Genomic DNA, 17890 nt, shown 5'->3' on the forward strand with positions numbered 1-17890 from the left:
CAGCACCGCCTCTCAGCACAGCCAGGCTGTTCTAGTCCTTGCGTGCCCTTCTCCCAGGGATAGTCCTGTTGGCTGAGTCTTCAGGGTAACTGGGTTTTGGAATTCCCCTTCTCACCACCGCCACTACCTCAAGCCCCAAATGATGGAGAGCCCTGGCAACGACGGGGCCAAAACCCTGTTTTCCAGAGATGCCAAGAGACACTGATTGATTAATTAATTAATTTTTGAACATTAAGCATCAAGTACCCAGACCCTTTCCTTCAGCAGATCAAACCAGGGAGCAGCCCTGGGGGCCTGGGACCAGGTTATGACACTGGGATGTGGGTGGTGGCAGGGAGACTGAAAGCAAGATCTAGTCCCACATCCCTTACAAATCAGGTCCTATGAGGTGAAGGGAATGTCCTAAGTCACACACAATTTGGTAAAGAGAAGAGAATTTACAGATAATTAAATACATTTAGGTTAACCTCACTCTCAGTTGCATTCAAATTTAAGAGCTTGAAATTGCCTTTTTGTGCAAACTCACTCATGTGATAATAGTTTTATTTAACCATATTCTTCCACAAAGTCATAAGGCCACACATTCATCCTGCTGAAATTTCAGAAAATGTCCTACAAGTTTCTAGTAAGAGGAAAGTTACCCTATGAGAGAAAATGTGAACCTCCTGTTTAAATATCAGGAATGGCTACTAACCCACAACTTTCACAAAGTCACTAAATTAAAAATAGCTGGAGACTGAGTCACCAGTTAAGCATGCACATTTAATTGGGCACTTTTACATGCATTTACTAAATTACTGAAAGGCAGCTGGCCTCTCTCATTAGCAAATAGTCTTGCTCAAAGAGTAGTACTTTCAAGTGGAGGACAATGGGTAAAAGCACTTAGTAAAATCACAAGCAAAATTGCTTTCTCTACCATCAAGAAACCATTCAATGCACACCTGAGAACAAACCAAAAATCCTAAGCCAGGTGTTTCCTCTATGGAGATGAGAGAATTTTCTAATAGGACAGGCATTTTAATGGAGAGATTTGATAATTCTAACATTGTATTAAAAAACATATACTGCAATTAGGGCTTCCTTGGTGGCACAGTGGTTAAGAATCAGCCTGGCAATGCAGGGGACACGGGTTTGAGCCCTTCCTGGGTTTGAGGTCCAGGAAGATGCCACATGCTGTGGAGCATCTAAGCCCATGCGCCACAACTACTGAGCCTGTGCTCTACAGCCTGCAAGCCACAACTACTGAGCCTGCGAGCCAAAACTACTGAAGCCCGCACGCCTAGAGCCCGTGCTCCGCAACAAGAGAAGCCATCGCAATGAGAAGCCTGCGCACGGCAGCAAAGAGTGCCCCTGCTCGCTGGAACTACAGAAAGCCCACGTGCAGCAACAAAGGCCCAATGCAGCCAGAAATGAATAAATAAATTTAAAAAACCATACACTGCAATTAAAATCTGTAATATCAAAAGAAAATCCCAGTTTGCCTGAACCCAACAAACTCAAGTGCCCGGTTTACTGGAATTTTTAAGAGATAGATACAGCTGAAGAGAAGAGAATCTCCAGATTTATTCCACAGAAGAAACTTTCTGGGGCATGTGCTGGAATCTCACCAGCAAAAAAGCTTCCAGAAGGAGGAAACTGGGGATGGGGTGGGAGGCACGGCCCTTGGCTAAAAATCATTGACCCCATGGAACTCACTAAAACAGAGAAGAAAGTTTCACCTAGAGCTGCAAAACAAAGCACTTACAGCTACCTTCAGTTAATGAGAAAATAAAAATAATCAGCAGTCCCCATTCCTGAGCATTCTGGGGTGTCCCAAGGGCCCCAGAGCCAGAATGGCGCACAGTGCCGCTGGAAGCTGTAATGTGAGCATTACCAAGGGCAGCCCTTTATAATCCTGACACTTGCTTTTCACTGCACAGGCAGCAAGAAGTATATCTGTGAGGAGACCAGACCCACAGGTCAAGCCCCTCGTCCCTCCCCTAGGGAGAGACACTCCTGCCCACTCGCAAGGCCAGGGGCAGGGCTGATCTCCTCCACCCCCCCGCCTCTCTCAGTTCTGGGCTCTCTGATGATGAATTTTGCCAGTAGTGAGAACAGTAGCTCCCCTCAGGGCTCAGTCTAGAAAGCAGGAAAGGTTCTGGGCTTCCTGTCCTTCCGAGACTGAGAGAAGGTTCTAGGGGCAAGGGTATGCAGCGTGCATGGCATTTTAAGGCATGCTTTATTTCTGTTTTATATACCTCGGGCACTGTGACTAGAAAGAGTATCTCCTGCTAGCTTGGAGTAGTAAGCTTAAAGGTCACACGGATTCCACTGTGACAAGTGCCCAAGTCCTAGAAGACAAACTCTACCAGCTAAATACAGATACATATGAAGGACTGATTCACACTCACACCCTTAGGCTAAAAATGAAGGACACGATATTAATGCGAGATAGTCACCCTTCTGGGGCTGAACAAGCCAGCCCCAGTACTGGGCCTCCAGGGAGCCCCTACCCAGCCTCTGCCATCAGTCCTGCCGATTCTGAGAGCTAGACAGAGCCTCGTCCCCAACTTCTAGGTCACAACCCAAGTGGAAGGACCCAGACGTGCTGGATTCTGGATGTCAGAAGAGGGAGGGAATCCCATTTGTGTCTCCATACAACTTGCTTCCAATGGTATCTGGAATTATTCTCCCCTCTGAGTATGCTATGCTGTGTAGCTCTGGGCACATCACTTGCCCTCTCTGGGGATTTTGAAACTTACCCTAAGGGCCTGTGTGCTATAATCAAATGACAAAGATTATATTTTTCTCTTCCAGTTTTATTGAGATGTATTTGACATACAGCACTGTATAAGTTTAAGGTGTACAGCCTAATGATTTGACTTACATCATGAAATTTATCACATAAGTTTAGTGAACATCCATCACCTCACACAGATACAAAATTAAAGAAATAGAAAAAAAAATCTTTTTCCTTGTGATGAGAACTCAGAATTTACTCTCTTAACAACTTTCATAAATAACAGACAGCAGTGTTCATTATATTTATCATGTTGTACATTACAACCCTAGTACTTTTTTATCTTATAACGAAGTTTGTACCTTTTGCCCACCTTCATCCAATTTCCCCTCCTCTCACCCCCTGCCTCTGGTAACCACAAATCTGATCTCTTTTTCTAAGTTTGTTTGTCTGTCCGTTTTTGAAGTAAAATTGACCTACAACACTATGTTAGTTCCTGTTACACAGCACAGTGATTCAATATTTCCATACTTTTCAAAATGATCACCACAAGTCTAGTTATACTATGTCACCATACAAGGATATTACATAGTTATTGACTATATTCCCCACATTGTACATTTCATACGGGTGACTCATTTATTTTGCAACTGGAAGTTTGTACTCTTATAATCTCCCTCACCTATTTTTTCCACCCTCTAGCAACCACATGTTTGTTCTCTGTATCTAACTTTGTTTCTGTTTGCTCATTTTTCTTATGTTTTGTATTTTTAGATTCCACAAATAAGTGAAATCATACAGTATTTGTCTTTGTCTGACTTATTTCACTTAGCATAATACCCTCTGGGTCCATCCATGCTGTTGCAAATGGCAAGATTTCATTCTTTATTATGGCTGAGTAATATTCCATACTATATATAGTATATATATAGATATATAGATATATATAGATATATATATACACTACATCTTATTTATCCATTCATCTCTAGGTGGGCACTTAGGTTGCTTCCATATCTTGGCAGTTGTAAATAGTGCTGCAATGAACATAGGGGTGTATTTATCTTTTCTAATTAGTGTTTTTTTTTCCTTGGATATATACCCAGGAATGGAACTGCTGGATTACATGGTAGTTCTATTCATAATTTTATAATAATGAGGAACCTCCATACTGTTCTCCATAGTGGCTGTACCAATTTACATTCCCACCAACAGTGCACGAGGGCTCCCTTTTCTCCACACCCTCTCCAGCATTTGTTATGTGTTCTCTTTTTGATCACAGCCATTCTGACAGGTGTGAAGTGGTAGCTCATTGTCATTGTGATTTGCATTTCTCTGATGATAAGCAATGTTGAGCATCTTTTCATGTGCCTGTTGGCCATCTGTAGGTCTTCTTTGGGAAAAACGTCTATTCAGGGCCTCTGCCCATTTTTTAATCAGGTTCAAATGACAAAGGTTTTAGAGTCAGAGGACTTGTGTTTGAGCTTAGGTTGTGCCAAGTGACCTTGGATGAACTACCTAAATTTTGTGAAAGTTTCCTTTTTTTCTATAAAACGGGGTAGGGGAGGTTACCTTACAGACTATTGAGGGAAAGAAGCTGATGAAATTTTGTAGGTAAAAAAAACCTCTTTATAATTATAAAATACCCATACTCTCAAGATGAGGTTTGCAAAATGCTTTGAGCGTTTTAGAGGAAAACTGCCTTATTAAATATTTCAAGATTATAAAAATGTCAGTTTTAAAGAAACAGCTAGGGAATTTTCAAAACATGAAGGACATGGGAATTGGTCCCCAGGCAGTCTTGAGCTGGACTTCATCAGACCTTCTACTGAGGACACTGAAAATCTAGAAAAATAAAAATTCAAAGGCTCTGAGATAGAAAGGGCAGCCCTCTGGGTTGATATATTTTGGGGTCTTAACTTAATAGATGGCTTTTCCAAGTAAAGAGACAGAATTAGGTTCACACCCTCGAAAGTTCTTGTCTCCTGGTCCATCCAGCGCAAACATCCCACTGCTGTTCTGGGCCTTTCCCCCTGTCCTCCCACTTTGGAAGCGAGCTTTCTTGGCTTACTTTAAAGCCTGAGGGCAAGTCCCCACCATTACTCCTAGTTGCCCAGCAGCCTTCCTCCTTTGGTTTTTGTCTAAATTTTGCCTGTATCAGGCAGGCATTTTCTCTGAGTCCATCTCCACCTCTGCTCAAGGCAGGTGAGCCGCGTATGGAGCAGAGACTCAGCCACGAGCTCACTGTACAGGAGGTCTTCCTCTGCCAGGCTTTCCCCACGCATATGTGATGCCAATCACGTTTCTTGGGAGGCAAGGAACTAGCCATCAAGGAAGATTTCCTTGGAAAGGAAGGAAATGCTTCTCCATCATCAGGAAAGTGATCCCATTTCCCCCAAATTGATTTACCTGTATAAGTTGGAGCACCCTCATGGATAAAGCAGTGGTTTGTAAAAGAAAAGGATAGACCTCCCCCTGCAAAAAAGTGTGTTAATACCACTGGGGGAGATATTTGCAAAACTACATCCTGCTTCTGACATTCCACCCTGCTCCCCACGGGTACCAAAGACACCAGCTTCATTCTAAGCTCTGTGGGGACTATGAAAGAAGTATAATACATGGCATCCAGGAAATAATTAGCAAACAGTGCAAATCCATGTATAATTCAGAATGAAATCCTGAAGTTCCAACTATAAATACTAGAGGAATTCAAACAAAGGAGGCAGAAAGAATGAGATGGGCTCAGATAGCTGGAGAACCATGGGAAGGGATGGAACAGAAGAAGAGAAAAAGGAGGGGTGGGTGCAGACCTCAAGCTAGCCTCACAGGCCAGCCAAGGATGCTGGGCAGCCAGGAGAGTGGCAGGCAGGGCAAGAGGGACAGGTTTGGGAGCAGTGGGAGTGAGTCACTGTGAAAGAAGCTTCAGGGTTTTTACTCCCGGGGGAATTCCAGACATCAACCTGGAAGATGGCACCTTGGTAGAGCCTACTGTGCTGGCCCAGTGGGCGACTGATGGGCCTCGTAAGTGTGAGAAGCCTTTGTTTGGCTGTGTGTAACCTGACCCGTGGGGTGTTGGACAAACATTGTCATTCACCACGTGAAAATCACCCCAAGCCGCCATGACAGCTAAGTAGTTTTCATACAATCTGCTCAACTATACAGGAGTCTTCATTTGAGGGCCATCCCCTCCAGAGCCTGAAAATCATCCTGTTTCCTCCCTTCACATTTTGCAAATACTCTTTCATAACTAGAAAATCAGCAAGCTTCATTTCCACATAAAAGTGATGATTCATATCCCTTTGATCTCTGTTGGGGATTCCGGTCTATGCCCTGCTAATTCAATCCTCAGTGTAAAATTGTATACTAGTTTAAATTTAGTGTGTGGAGCATGGGTGGGCACTCTGTAAATATTTATTGATTGACTGAGCCTGTGGGAAAGGCCCAACGCATCACCATTCTGATCCCTTGAGCAGAATTTTCTCATGAGGAAATTATTACATTAGGCTGAGAGGTAAGGGCCATTATACTACCGTGGGTCAAGAGAAGAAGCTCAGTGTGACCTGGGCTGTCAGTAGCTTTTGGATATTTTAAAGAACATTTTGAAGTTCAGGCAAATAATTATCCACCGAAGTGAAAGTTTTCCACTTTTCATCACTCAGAGAAGCTCACGTCCAATGCCATATTTCTTTTCACCTTTTCCCCTGTTTATCTAAAGTTTCACAGAGTTATAAATCTACTTCAGAAACTGCTCACCAATAAAGAAAGAAAGAGAATTCAAAGCAAAAACAGGCTGTTCTATGTGGCAGAAGGAAGGAAAAATGCCCAAAGAGAAGGTAGGCAGAAAACTATCCATTGACTGTTGGCATTCAGATAAATACTGAAATACCATTAGAAGACTCATGATTTGTGCTTTTCACTCCAAAACATCCAGTGCAACAAAACTGTCTATGGCATTTTCCAACTGATGTGAGCTTATCTGATCCAGAAAATATAAATTTGAGTACAATTAATCCTAAGGTTAACCTAGATTGAGAGGTTAGTGGAAATTAAAAAATAGGGATCCTTTTTAATATCTAAGAAAAATGGGAAAATCCTTCCTTAAATATCTGTGGTATCTGAAACAGGTTTATGTAAATAGGTCAGAACAAGTCTTGTTACAAAGATTTCTACCTCATTGAGAAGCTTCCTGTGGGTGTGCACGGATGGTGGGGTAGTAAGGCCACTCACAGTAGGGTGATGGGCTTTGGGGACAGATAGGTCTGGCCTGAATCACAACTCTACCACTTACTGGTTGTATGACTTTGGGCAAATTTCTTAACCTCTTTGCACCTCAGTTTCCTTACCTATTAAAACGGGGATGATAAAGAGTGCCTTATTATTAAAATGAAAATTTTAAATGCAAACACAATCTTTGGCAATGGTGTGTCCACCAGACATGGCAGAAGAGGGGCTCACTTTATCCAACAGGGCTAGAGGGTCCCAGGGCAGAGACCAAAGTCTGTGTCTTCAAGCCCAGTTAGTCCAGCTCCTGGACTTGCCTATGAGCGATCACTACCAACCCCAATTTAACCATCTTCTGCAGGTGATGAGTAGATCACGGATGTACTACAAGTTCCTGCATCCATTCCAGACCATTAGCTTATCTATCAGCCCCCCAGAGAAAATATTAAGTCTGTGAACCACAGGTTAGGGGTCAAACCCTCATCTTGGGAACCAGTAAGTGCTCTCCGGCTAATGCCAACTAACAAGTCACCATATTTTCAAAAGGAAGGAGCAGAACTAGACAAAAATAAAATTCCTATTTGTGTAGCTCAACAGTTTATCACAGGCTTGTGATTTAAATACATGACCTCAGTAATTCCTCAAACATGTCACAATGGCTTCCCTGGTGGCACAGTGGTGAAGAATCCACCTGCCAATGCAGGGAACACGGGTTCGAGCCCTGGTCCGATCCCATGTGACGGAGCAACTAAGCCATGCACCACAACTACTGAGCCCATGTGCCTAGAGCCTGTGCTCTGCAACAAGAGAAGCCACCACAATGAGAAGCCCGCGCACTGCAATGAAGAGTGGCCCCCACTCGCCACAATTAGAGAAAGCCCACACGCAGCAACGAAGACCGAACGCAGCCAAAAGAAAAAAAAAAAGAAACATGTCACAAAGTGCATTGGTGTTGACATGGAAACCAATCTGTAATTTACTGTTTACAAAGTATGCCCTTAGACATTACCTCATTTGGTACTTATGACAGTTCTGTGAGTTATTATTAATGCCATGGAGGAATCTGAGGCCTGGAGACCCACCCTGGGCCAGGTCTAGAAAAGGCTCTAGGAATACAGAGAAACAAGGCACCTGTCACACAGCTGGATGGATCCTGATGCCTTTTGCCCCATTGACAGACGCTCTGCAAGTCCTCTCCCATCCAAAGAGAGCCTTAAAGAAATTTGCATTCCTCTCATAAACTCTTTGGTGGCAAAGTCAAGATTTCTCTTGCAATTTCAGTGTAACATCCAGCTTTCTACGGGGAGTCAATAAATAGACTGATGGGTGATATTAATGATAGACAGAGGGAAATGGTCTGTATTTTCTAAATTGGGAAAAATATCCTTGGCTATAATCTCCTTGGCATTTTCTATCATCTTCCTATTTAGAAGGGCACATTTTTCAATGTCATTGACAAGAGTGAGTGAGCACTTTACTTACCTGATTGGAATAGAGAAGGGAATTGTAGCCAGGGTATATGGAATCTGAGAAGCTAAGTCTACGGTGTGAATACATTCCAGGCCACACAGGGAGCTAGCTAGCTGTGAGGGGCTGGGAGCTCAGCAAACATTCATTGACAACCACCTCTGGGCTAAGCATGGGCCAACGGTGGGGCAGAGGGTGTCCAGGCTTCAGGGGAGAGCCTGGATGGCAGAGGCCCAGCAGAGAGAGGGCTCAATAAATGTTGAAAGATTCCAGTGCAATCACATCATCCTGGGAATGATTGTGCTTCCCTCAATTTTTCAAAAGCAGTAATGTCATAATTGGATACTTGAGAAAAGTTAATAGGATGCCAAACAATACATATGGAGATTTGCTAAAATCCATCATTCCATGTTAAGCGAACAAAGCAAGGAACAGAACAACAAGCACAATATGTGGCCAGTTATAGAAAAAAGAAAGATACAGGATAGAGATATACATACATTTGCTGCGATATGCATAAAATACCTCTGAAAGAATATATAAGATACTAGTGACATTCATTGCTTTGGGGGAGGTTTTTTTTTTACTGTTTACTATGTCATAGCTTTTGACTCTTATACTGTGTGAGTGTATTACCTGTTCAAAAATAAATAAATAAATATGTCTACAGGGCAAATGACCCAGTTTCTCCAAAAAACTGCAGGGAAAAAAAGAAAAGGAAATGGACTTGTAGTTTAAAAGGGACATAAATGGCAGAGCCACCAACCACAGTGTGTGAACCTTAGTTGAATCCTGATTCAAAAATGTTAAACTGAAGAAAAGTACTTCTGACATTTTTAGACACTTAGAAATTTGAACGATGACTAGATAGCTGATGATATTAAAGAATTACTGTTAACTTTTTAAAGAGTAATAATAGTACTGTAGTTAGGTTTAATAAAGGAATCCCTATCTCTAAGAGATATCACAGAAATACATATAGATACAACTGTATGATATTTGGGATTTATTCAAAATTGATGTGAGCTGGGCCAGTGGCTGGTAAAGAGGAAACAGTGGTGTTGGGTACTCGGGAGTTCCCTATATGATTCTCTCTACTTCTGTATACCTTTAAAATCCCATAATAAAAGCTAATAAGTGAATGAATGATTATTTAGCCACAGTACAAACAGTCTCAGTAGTCACTGAGGTTCAAGTTCACATCTGGCTTTCAGTTATGGTCAAATCTCCACTGTCCCTGGGCTGATGAGTTACTTGTGGTGAATAAGCTTCAGGCTGCTCCCAGGTATGGCCCTCCTGGTAAGTGTGTGGGTCATGTAAATATCAATAAGAAAACTTTATCACTAACTCCAAAATTAAACAAAAAGAATCAAAGACATTACTTTTGGAGGGCTCCCCTCCACTGGGACGGACACTTAGTGTGGACTGCACATACAAACAGGATCTCATTCAGGCGGCACGGCAATGATGCAAACTAACTCTTCATTTCGACTCAATGAATATTTCTAAAGTGTTCAACACGTGGAAAGGAGCCATGCATGACACAAACATGACTGGAAACCTCAGTCATGAGGTTAGATTCCTACGCTGGGGTCTTTCAAACTCAGGTGCTAGTTGGCTCCCTCTACAGGAAAAAAACGGTCCCGCCGGATCCTCTGGGGACTTTTTATTCAAATCTTAAATTTAAATTGAATTACTTTTATTCGATTATTATTTCTTATATTATTTCTTAAAATGTACGAACATAAAACCAGACATAAAGTTTTCTTAGCACTTTTACAATTATGGAGACTAAAACGAATGTACAAATAAATACAAATACAATTACCCAAACAGTATAATTCAGGTTAACTACACTAACGTAATGAGGCTGATGCCATTTCTCAGACCTGAAATCCCCAAGACAACGTCAGGTGCTCCCACCCGCTCCTGGGCAGGTTGTATGAGTACCAGGCGCAGTGTGGTGACTGTTCTCGCACCCCTTTCCTCTGCTGGGACCCCCGTTTCAGCCTTCCTTTGCACACTTGGCTTCACCTGATGCTAGCTCCTCTTCTTCACGCTAAGTCCATCTCTGTATTTTTCTCATAGCAGGTTAGCCTGGTTCTAACTCATCAGAAATTCACACACACCTAAGGGGCACTGAGGTGGTGTGTGCCTGGACCTGGATATAATTAGGTCATCCCCGTGATCCAGGACATGCTTTTAAAATATTTCCAGTTATCATTAACATGAAACGTAAAAGTCTGAGTGTTCTGAATTTAAGGAGAACTCAAAGAAACTCAAGAATATACCCTTGGCCTTGGACTGGGAAATACCCATAACACAGAAGGAATGTCGTGGTACTTACTTTTGCTGGAGGAGAGCAAAAGGTGCCATGGGGACTCAGGTGATAAGTCACATTATATCTCAGAAACAACGGGAGCCACCACCTGACACATTACATCAAGAATTTAAGGAGTGTAAGCAGACGCTTCAAAAGCCTGATGTGTAAACCCATCGCATCAAATGGCCTCATTCCAAGTTGTGGAGGTCCCACCCCAATTTCCCTCACTCCTCATTGTTAACAACTACAACAGGGCACTATATTATTGTGGTTTTTTTAGTACCTTTTTTTTTGGCCACGCCACGTGGCTTGTAGAATCTTAGTTCCGCGACCAGGGATCGAACCCAGGCCCTCGGCAGCGAAAGCGCGGAGCCCTAACCGCCGGACCGCCAGGGAAGTCCCAACATAGCACTTTAGACATGAACACATCCAGCCCCTGCTGAGTCTGAGAACAACTCCCACCAACAGCTCACATCAATCTAAGATGCTACAACTGCACATCGACATTGTGTGGTCCATACCATCTAAAAAAAAAACACTGGGCACAAAACCACATCAAATGATGCCATGGCTAGGTTAGCTGGCTAAGTGAATGGCCTGGTTTCTCAGCAAAAGAACAGCTGGCACTGTTTAAGGAAACTGAAAAGTGGAACCCTCCTTGAATAGAATCCTCTACCTCAGACCCACTCAAACGCCACAATTCGATTTCCATGAGCTCGACCTTTTTATCAATCTAAATATGTTCTGTTTAGAAGGCTGTTCTTTACCCTCGGATACGGACCTTCCCACATTTTTGGGGTTAAAAAGTCTTTTCTTAAATGATGGCGATGATGGGAGATGACAGGGCTTTTTTAATGCCTTACTTGAAAAACTTAAAATTTGGCAATCCTATGTTGAACTTGCTGATTTGTTTTCTACTGCTCTCATTGACATGACTTAGTAAACAGTACACAAATACATGCCTGGAGTGACTCTGCAGAAATGGGGCAGATTTTTCAAAGCTTCTATCTCTTCTACCCCAGACGGACTGGGAAGAGGCTGACTGATAACATCACCTCCCTCTCCTCATATTACATAACACAGCATCTGTGGTACAACTGATTGATGACGTGGACACCCAGCAAGGAGCAAAGATCAGAAAGTAATTACTCTCAATAGACTGGCTGACTAACACCATAAAGATTCAATGCAATTCAACACTCTAAATTAGATTGGGAGGGAAATAAAAACAAGATGAAGATTAAGGCACATTTTTTTTATAGCTTATTCCCAGGAGGATTGTGTTCTATTTATTTTTTTAATATTTATTTATATTTTATTTGGCTGCATAGGGTCTTAGTTGTGGCATGCGGTATCTTTAGTTGCGGCATATGAACTCTTAGTTGCGGCATGCGGGCTCTAGTTCCCCGACCAGGGATCGAACCTGGGTCCCCTGCATTGGGAGCACAGAGCCTTAGCCACTAGACCAGCAGGGAAGTCCCAAGACACATTTTAAATAAAAGTGAGAAACAAAGCAACAGGCAACCACTGGGAGCCACAGAAGACCATGAGACCATGTTTAAACCAGCGTGGTTATCCAAAACATAAGGGCAGCCACAGAAAATTCAAATGTGAAGACCCCCTAAATTCTCTTCTTAGAATAGTGATCAGCAAAAGTTTAGCAAGGTCATGTGAGGCTCAGAGACCTTGGTCAAGTGATATGGAGAATGGGAAACACTCCTAAGGAGAGCAACAAATATCATATTCCCAAATGTTGTTTGGGAAAAATGCTTCACAGAGGCACAGGTGTGAGAGCTGGTTTTTCATGGGGTGAGAGAAAGGAAGGGGTGGGGCCCTTAACAAAGCTTTCCAGACAGGAAGTCCCGTCATGAAGGGCAGGGTTCCTCTCTGATGCCCAAGGGCGAGAACAAACAGAGCCGGGGCTGGGGTGCAGGAGACAGGATTCGACGTGGTAGAGATGCTGAAAGGTGTATCAGGAAGGCCGGGAGCTTTCACTGGAGACCAGAGAAAGCATAGCAAGCTTTCCCAGGCAATTCCAGCACATTCTGCCCAGAGGGCAGGTGAAGAGCCTGAGGGCCAGTGCTCCTCATTTTGTAATGTCCCCGATGACCTTCAGGAGAGGCCCTCCCCCTCACGCGGCCTCTTCTCAGGCTCAGAGCTGCAGGACAGAGAAGAAAAATATTTGCCCCCAAATAATCCACAAAATGCTTTAGGATCTCCATGTGAAGCTGTTGCCTAAATAAGACTGGTTCTTAGCAGCCTTAGAAACAGAATCGAATATCTAAAATAGATCACCTTCGTAAAAAATGAGGCTGAAGCTCTTTCCATACTGCGAAGAAACACTAAGTGAAAGAAGGCAAGGTTCCAAATAGCATGTATCGTTTGCTACCATTTGTGTTAAAGGGAAAGATAATCATAATAGATTTGCTAATAGATGTTATGAAATATCTCGGCTGTGCCTGGAACACCTCTGGAGGATGAAGAAATCAGTAACGCTGGTGCCTCTAAGGAATAAAACTAGGTGGTAGGAGTCTGGGGTGGACAGAGATGTATTTACTACTTCACTTTTGCGCCTTTCGAATATTTTCTTTCATCATGTAAATGCATTACCTGTTAAAACAATTTTTAAAATTAAAAACACTGAAAATTTTAAAATGTAAAATAAAAACAAAATAGTCTTTCTGCAGCAAACCAAACACCCTTGTTAATCTGGACAGCTGTCTTCCTGGCACACACCAGATGCTCAGTTTGTTGAACTTAATGAAGCTCCATTCAAAGACAACAAAAGAAAATCAGAAACCAGGCAAACCCAAGGGTATCAGTGTTCCAATTCTCTAATAAGCTCTTTACCTGTCTGCTACTTAACTATCGCAAAAGATCGGAAAATGGGTCCTTGGGTCACAAGCCCTGCACCCAACTGGGTCCAGTGCACAAGCTTCATGGGTAACAATAGGTCTGGTGGCCTGCCCACACCAGTCATTTTATAAATAGAAAATGTTTAATCCAAAAACATGATGCCTTGGAACCAAGACCACAAAAACAAACATGCAGATATGAAAATGATCCTGAAGGGAGATAATGTCAGCACCTGCAGGGTATCAATGCAGAAATAGCAGCATGAGGGTTAAAAACAACACGCACTGGCCAAAGAGGTTGGAACATGCAGAGCTGCTATAAAATCCTAATGCCAGAGAACACCAAGAGGCGGCCTGAACTCCTTGTGCTCTGCTCTAGGGACAGCGTAGCCCAAGATGAAACAGGAAGGCTTAAACACCCCTTGCCCCAGTCACCTATGCTCTTAAATTGGTCAAAGAGTACTCAAAACCCACCCTGCAATGAAAACCGGAAAACTAAGCAGTAGGTTAGAGCAGAAATTCTGCCACGTGAATTCCATTATATTGGAAGACTCTCTCTCCTAGGGCTTTTCAAAGAGCCAGGTTTTAGGCAAAGAACAAGGCAGACTTCACCCCAGTCTTCCATAGGACCAAAGAAATTAGTTCGTGCTCTGGACAGGAGCTTGGAACAAGGGCAGTGGGGAACCACTACACTCTTCGTGGGCCCTGCCAGAGATTCCCAGGAGGAAGGCGGAAGTGGAAGAAGTAAGGAATAACAGCAAATAAGAAGCCCTTTCACCAAGACGTTATGAGAAAAGAGAACAAGAGAGTGAGAGAAAGGGGCCCTTATTAATACACAAAGAAACTAAAACAATTATTCTAAGATGGCTGAGTTCCAGAATGTCCTAAACAAAAAATCCAAACTCAGAATCAACCCTTAGGAAGGTGCCAATCGATAAATAGTTTGCTTCATTCTAGAAAACATGTAAAAACAGAGAAGGGAAAACCCAAAGTGACCGGATTCCTGCAAGAAATAAAGGTGACAGGTATCTTCTGATTAAAAGAGAATTGGATGGCGGACTGAGAGTAGATATTTATCAGAACCGTGAAGGTGATAAAGAGAATGAAGGTGAAAGTAGAAAAGAAAGGGAATTTCCCCAACTAGAAGGAGAGAAAAGACCGTTCCGCTGCATGTCCCATCTGGTTTATTTCAAGCTCAAGAAAAGAACAGGAAAAATGCAGTAAAATTAGTGAAAGAGCTAGATTACCAGCAAGAATCAGTCATACACTTGTGTTTCTGCCAGGCAAGGCAGGCGTTGCTGGTGCACCCCCTGCTCCAATGACTAAGTAACTTATTTCAATGCATTTGACACACGATCCCTGAACTTCCGAAAAGCACTTAATACAGTGGCTCATGAAATCTTCATCTAAAATTGTTCACCCATTTATAATCACGCTGCAGCACACTGACAACTGGGAAATAGGGCCAAACAGAGGGAATAGATATTTGGAAGGATGCCATGGAGACTGGTATCACCAGGGACTTGGTTTATCATTTTGAGGGATTTCCCCCACCCCCCTTTTAAAGAGAATCAGATTTGGAGTCTAAGAAGAGTGTAATTACAACGAGAGGACTAACAGAGAAAATGAATTACCTGATTCAATAAAAGACAAAAATAAGAAATGAAATGCAACGTGACTTGGAAAACCCCACAGACATATGTGCTAAATACAATGAAATCTGAAATATATTTAATGAACTGGGGGAGAGGAAGCAGGGGAAAAAATTAGCTCCTGATAGAAAATACTGGGTGGTAGGTATGAAGAAAAGCTGTATAAAAAGGCAATAGAAGATCGTATTTGGCAAATCTATAGTGCTTACTGTGTGCCACGCACTGTTCTAAATGCCTCAGATATAGTAATCTTCAAAACAACCTTCTAATCTAAGTACCTTATTATTCCTGTTTCATAGGTGAACAAACAGAGGCACAGAGAGGTTAAGTAACTTTCCCAAGGTTACAGCTAGTAAGAAGCAGGGCTAGGATTCAAATCCAGACACTCTGACCCCAAGATCTGTGCTCTTAACCTCTCTAGACTCCCCTAGAATTTCAACACAGAGAGCGAGATAAGTAGTCTAGGAGTGAAATACAAGTCATGCACTGGCTAGATCCAGGGTCAACAGATCATGGTTCTGTGATGACCAGTCAGTCCTGTGACCTCCCCAGGCCTTCGTTTCCTCACTCACCTGTGCATTGAGAAGACAGATTAGACAAGCTCTACCTAAGGTGTCTTCAGCTCTAAAATGCCGCAAGTTCATGCGACAATCAGCAGTATATGGACAGGTCTGCTTTCTGAAGGGTTATTCAAAGGTTAATTCATCCTAAAACAAGCAGCGAACTTGCTATTAAGGTTCTTCCTCTGCCTCCTGACCTTCAGAAGATTATTCCTCTTATTATATAATAATATATATAATTATATATTATATATATTATATATATTACTCTAATAATAATAGATTATTCCTCTATTATGCCTCTATTCAGGCAAATGACAGAGGGTAGTGAAAGGGGTACTGCATGGTTTTTCTTTTGGACTCTACTTCGCGTGGTTGCAATAAAATGGCCCTCGAAAAGCTCTGGGCCAGATCACATTAACTCTGCCAAACCTACAGTCCCACCCAGGCACCTCTCAGGAGTCTGATTTTGGAGCCTGCCTTTGGATCTGGTTACTGGAATGCAGGTGAAACTGACACACTGGAGGTGAAGCAACCAAAGGAGAGGAATCAGGAAGACCAAAAGACGCACGCAGCCCACAGTAGTTCAAATTAAGGGTTTCATAATGGCTAAAGAAACCTTATCTTCTTGGTATGGTCCGTTCTCTTTGCTAACACCCACTCTTGAGAGTTGAGACCACAAGTTCATTGTGGATGAATTCAACACCCACTTTCAAACTAATGAGCCCCCAGCAGTATTCTTCTCAAGGTAGGCATTAAAGGTCAGAGTGCATCTGTGAATGGAGAAGGGCCTTACAGGTGGGTCATGCAGTCCTCCCTTGCGAGTCCCTTCTAAGCATCCCTGGCAGGTGGCTGTCACCTGGCCTCTGCCTGGTCACTTCCAAGGTCGCGGTGTTGGCTGCCTCGCCTAGCAGGGCCTGCGCTGCTGGACAGTTCTCACTGTGGGGAAAGACCACGAAGCGCCTAGAACAGTGCCTGGCACGTGGGCGAGCTAAATAAGTGTACCTCCAAGTGGGTCAAAAGCTGCCTCCGTACAACTTGAACCCATCATTCCTGGGTGCCCCCTTGGAGCCCAGAAACGCAGAGGCCCCTCGGATATTCGGGGCTGTAATCAGGTCCCTCGGCCCTCTCCTTGCAGGTGCCGAACCCGGATCTCCATCACCAAGGCTGGAAGAGCCCCTCCCCAGACCCCAGAGGTCCCAAGAGTGCGCACTGATGGAGGGATGGCCGGTAGGGAGGCCGCAGTCGGGGTTGTCCCCATCCTCGGTATCTGAGGCTGAAGGGGACAAAGGGCTTTCAGGAAGGCGTATCCCACCCGATGCGTTCCAGGCTGCCTCCCTCCCCGCCGGCCCTGGGGACCACCGCGGCGACAGGTGACAGGCCCCCCGAGGATCCGGGGCGCTCAGGCTGCGGCGCGATGGGCCGAGCCACGACAGGGACCGCGGGGCTCAGGGGTTTGGCCCGACTGACGGGGGGCTCAATCACGGCTTAGCGGAGCTCGCTCCGCCGTGGCTTTACCTGCTTGTGGTTGACTACTGCGGCCCAGTTCGCCCCCAGTCAGGTTCCCGCAGCTCAGCAGCTGCCGCCGGCGCTCATGGAAATGCAGCCGGAACCCCTGGCCAGTGCAGCTCCCGCCGCTACCGGCCCCGCCCAAGCAACTGCCGCCACGCCCCTGACGACCGCTTCTGCCACGCCCCTAGCCACGGAAACCCGCCCGTTCATTGGGCCGCCCAGCCGCTGCTCTACTAGCCCCGCACTTCCATTGTACCCTGAGGGTAGCCCATTGGTCAACGGAGCTGCTCCTCAGAGCGGAGGCGGAGCACTTAGCGAAGAGCTCCACGACAATTGGTTATTTTTCACGTCTTTAGCCCGTTGGCCGAGACACTATAGGATAAAGCCAGCCCGGAGGGGGCAGGGAAAAGAGAGGAGGGCTACTGGAAGGGTGTTGTTTGATGTTGACTGTGGCGGGTTGCCAAGAGGGAGGAGGCAATTGTGACCGCAAGCTGGGTTGGACGATTGGGTAATGTAAGGTGTCGTCTGGGGTTGGGAGGAGGGAGGCTGACTGGTAGTTCAGCTGCCGGGTGTGATGGCTC

General features: G+C 44.1%; 1 protein-coding gene across 1 annotated transcript in view; it reads right to left on the reverse strand.

The window, feature by feature from the left end:
- Positions 1 to 17442, reverse strand: part of ABHD2 (abhydrolase domain containing 2, acylglycerol lipase) — a 107519-nt gene extending 90077 nt beyond the window's left edge. The window contains exon 1 of the mRNA XM_060159140.1: positions 17316 to 17442. The gene's annotated coding sequence lies outside the window, so the exon portion shown is untranslated. The remainder of the gene's footprint in view (positions 1 to 17315) is intronic.
- Between the last annotated feature and the right edge of the window lie 448 nt (positions 17443 to 17890).

This window comes from Lagenorhynchus albirostris, chromosome 1 (assembly GCF_949774975.1).
Source record: "Lagenorhynchus albirostris chromosome 1, mLagAlb1.1, whole genome shotgun sequence".
Classification (NCBI taxonomy): Eukaryota; Metazoa; Chordata; class Mammalia; order Artiodactyla; family Delphinidae; genus Lagenorhynchus; species Lagenorhynchus albirostris.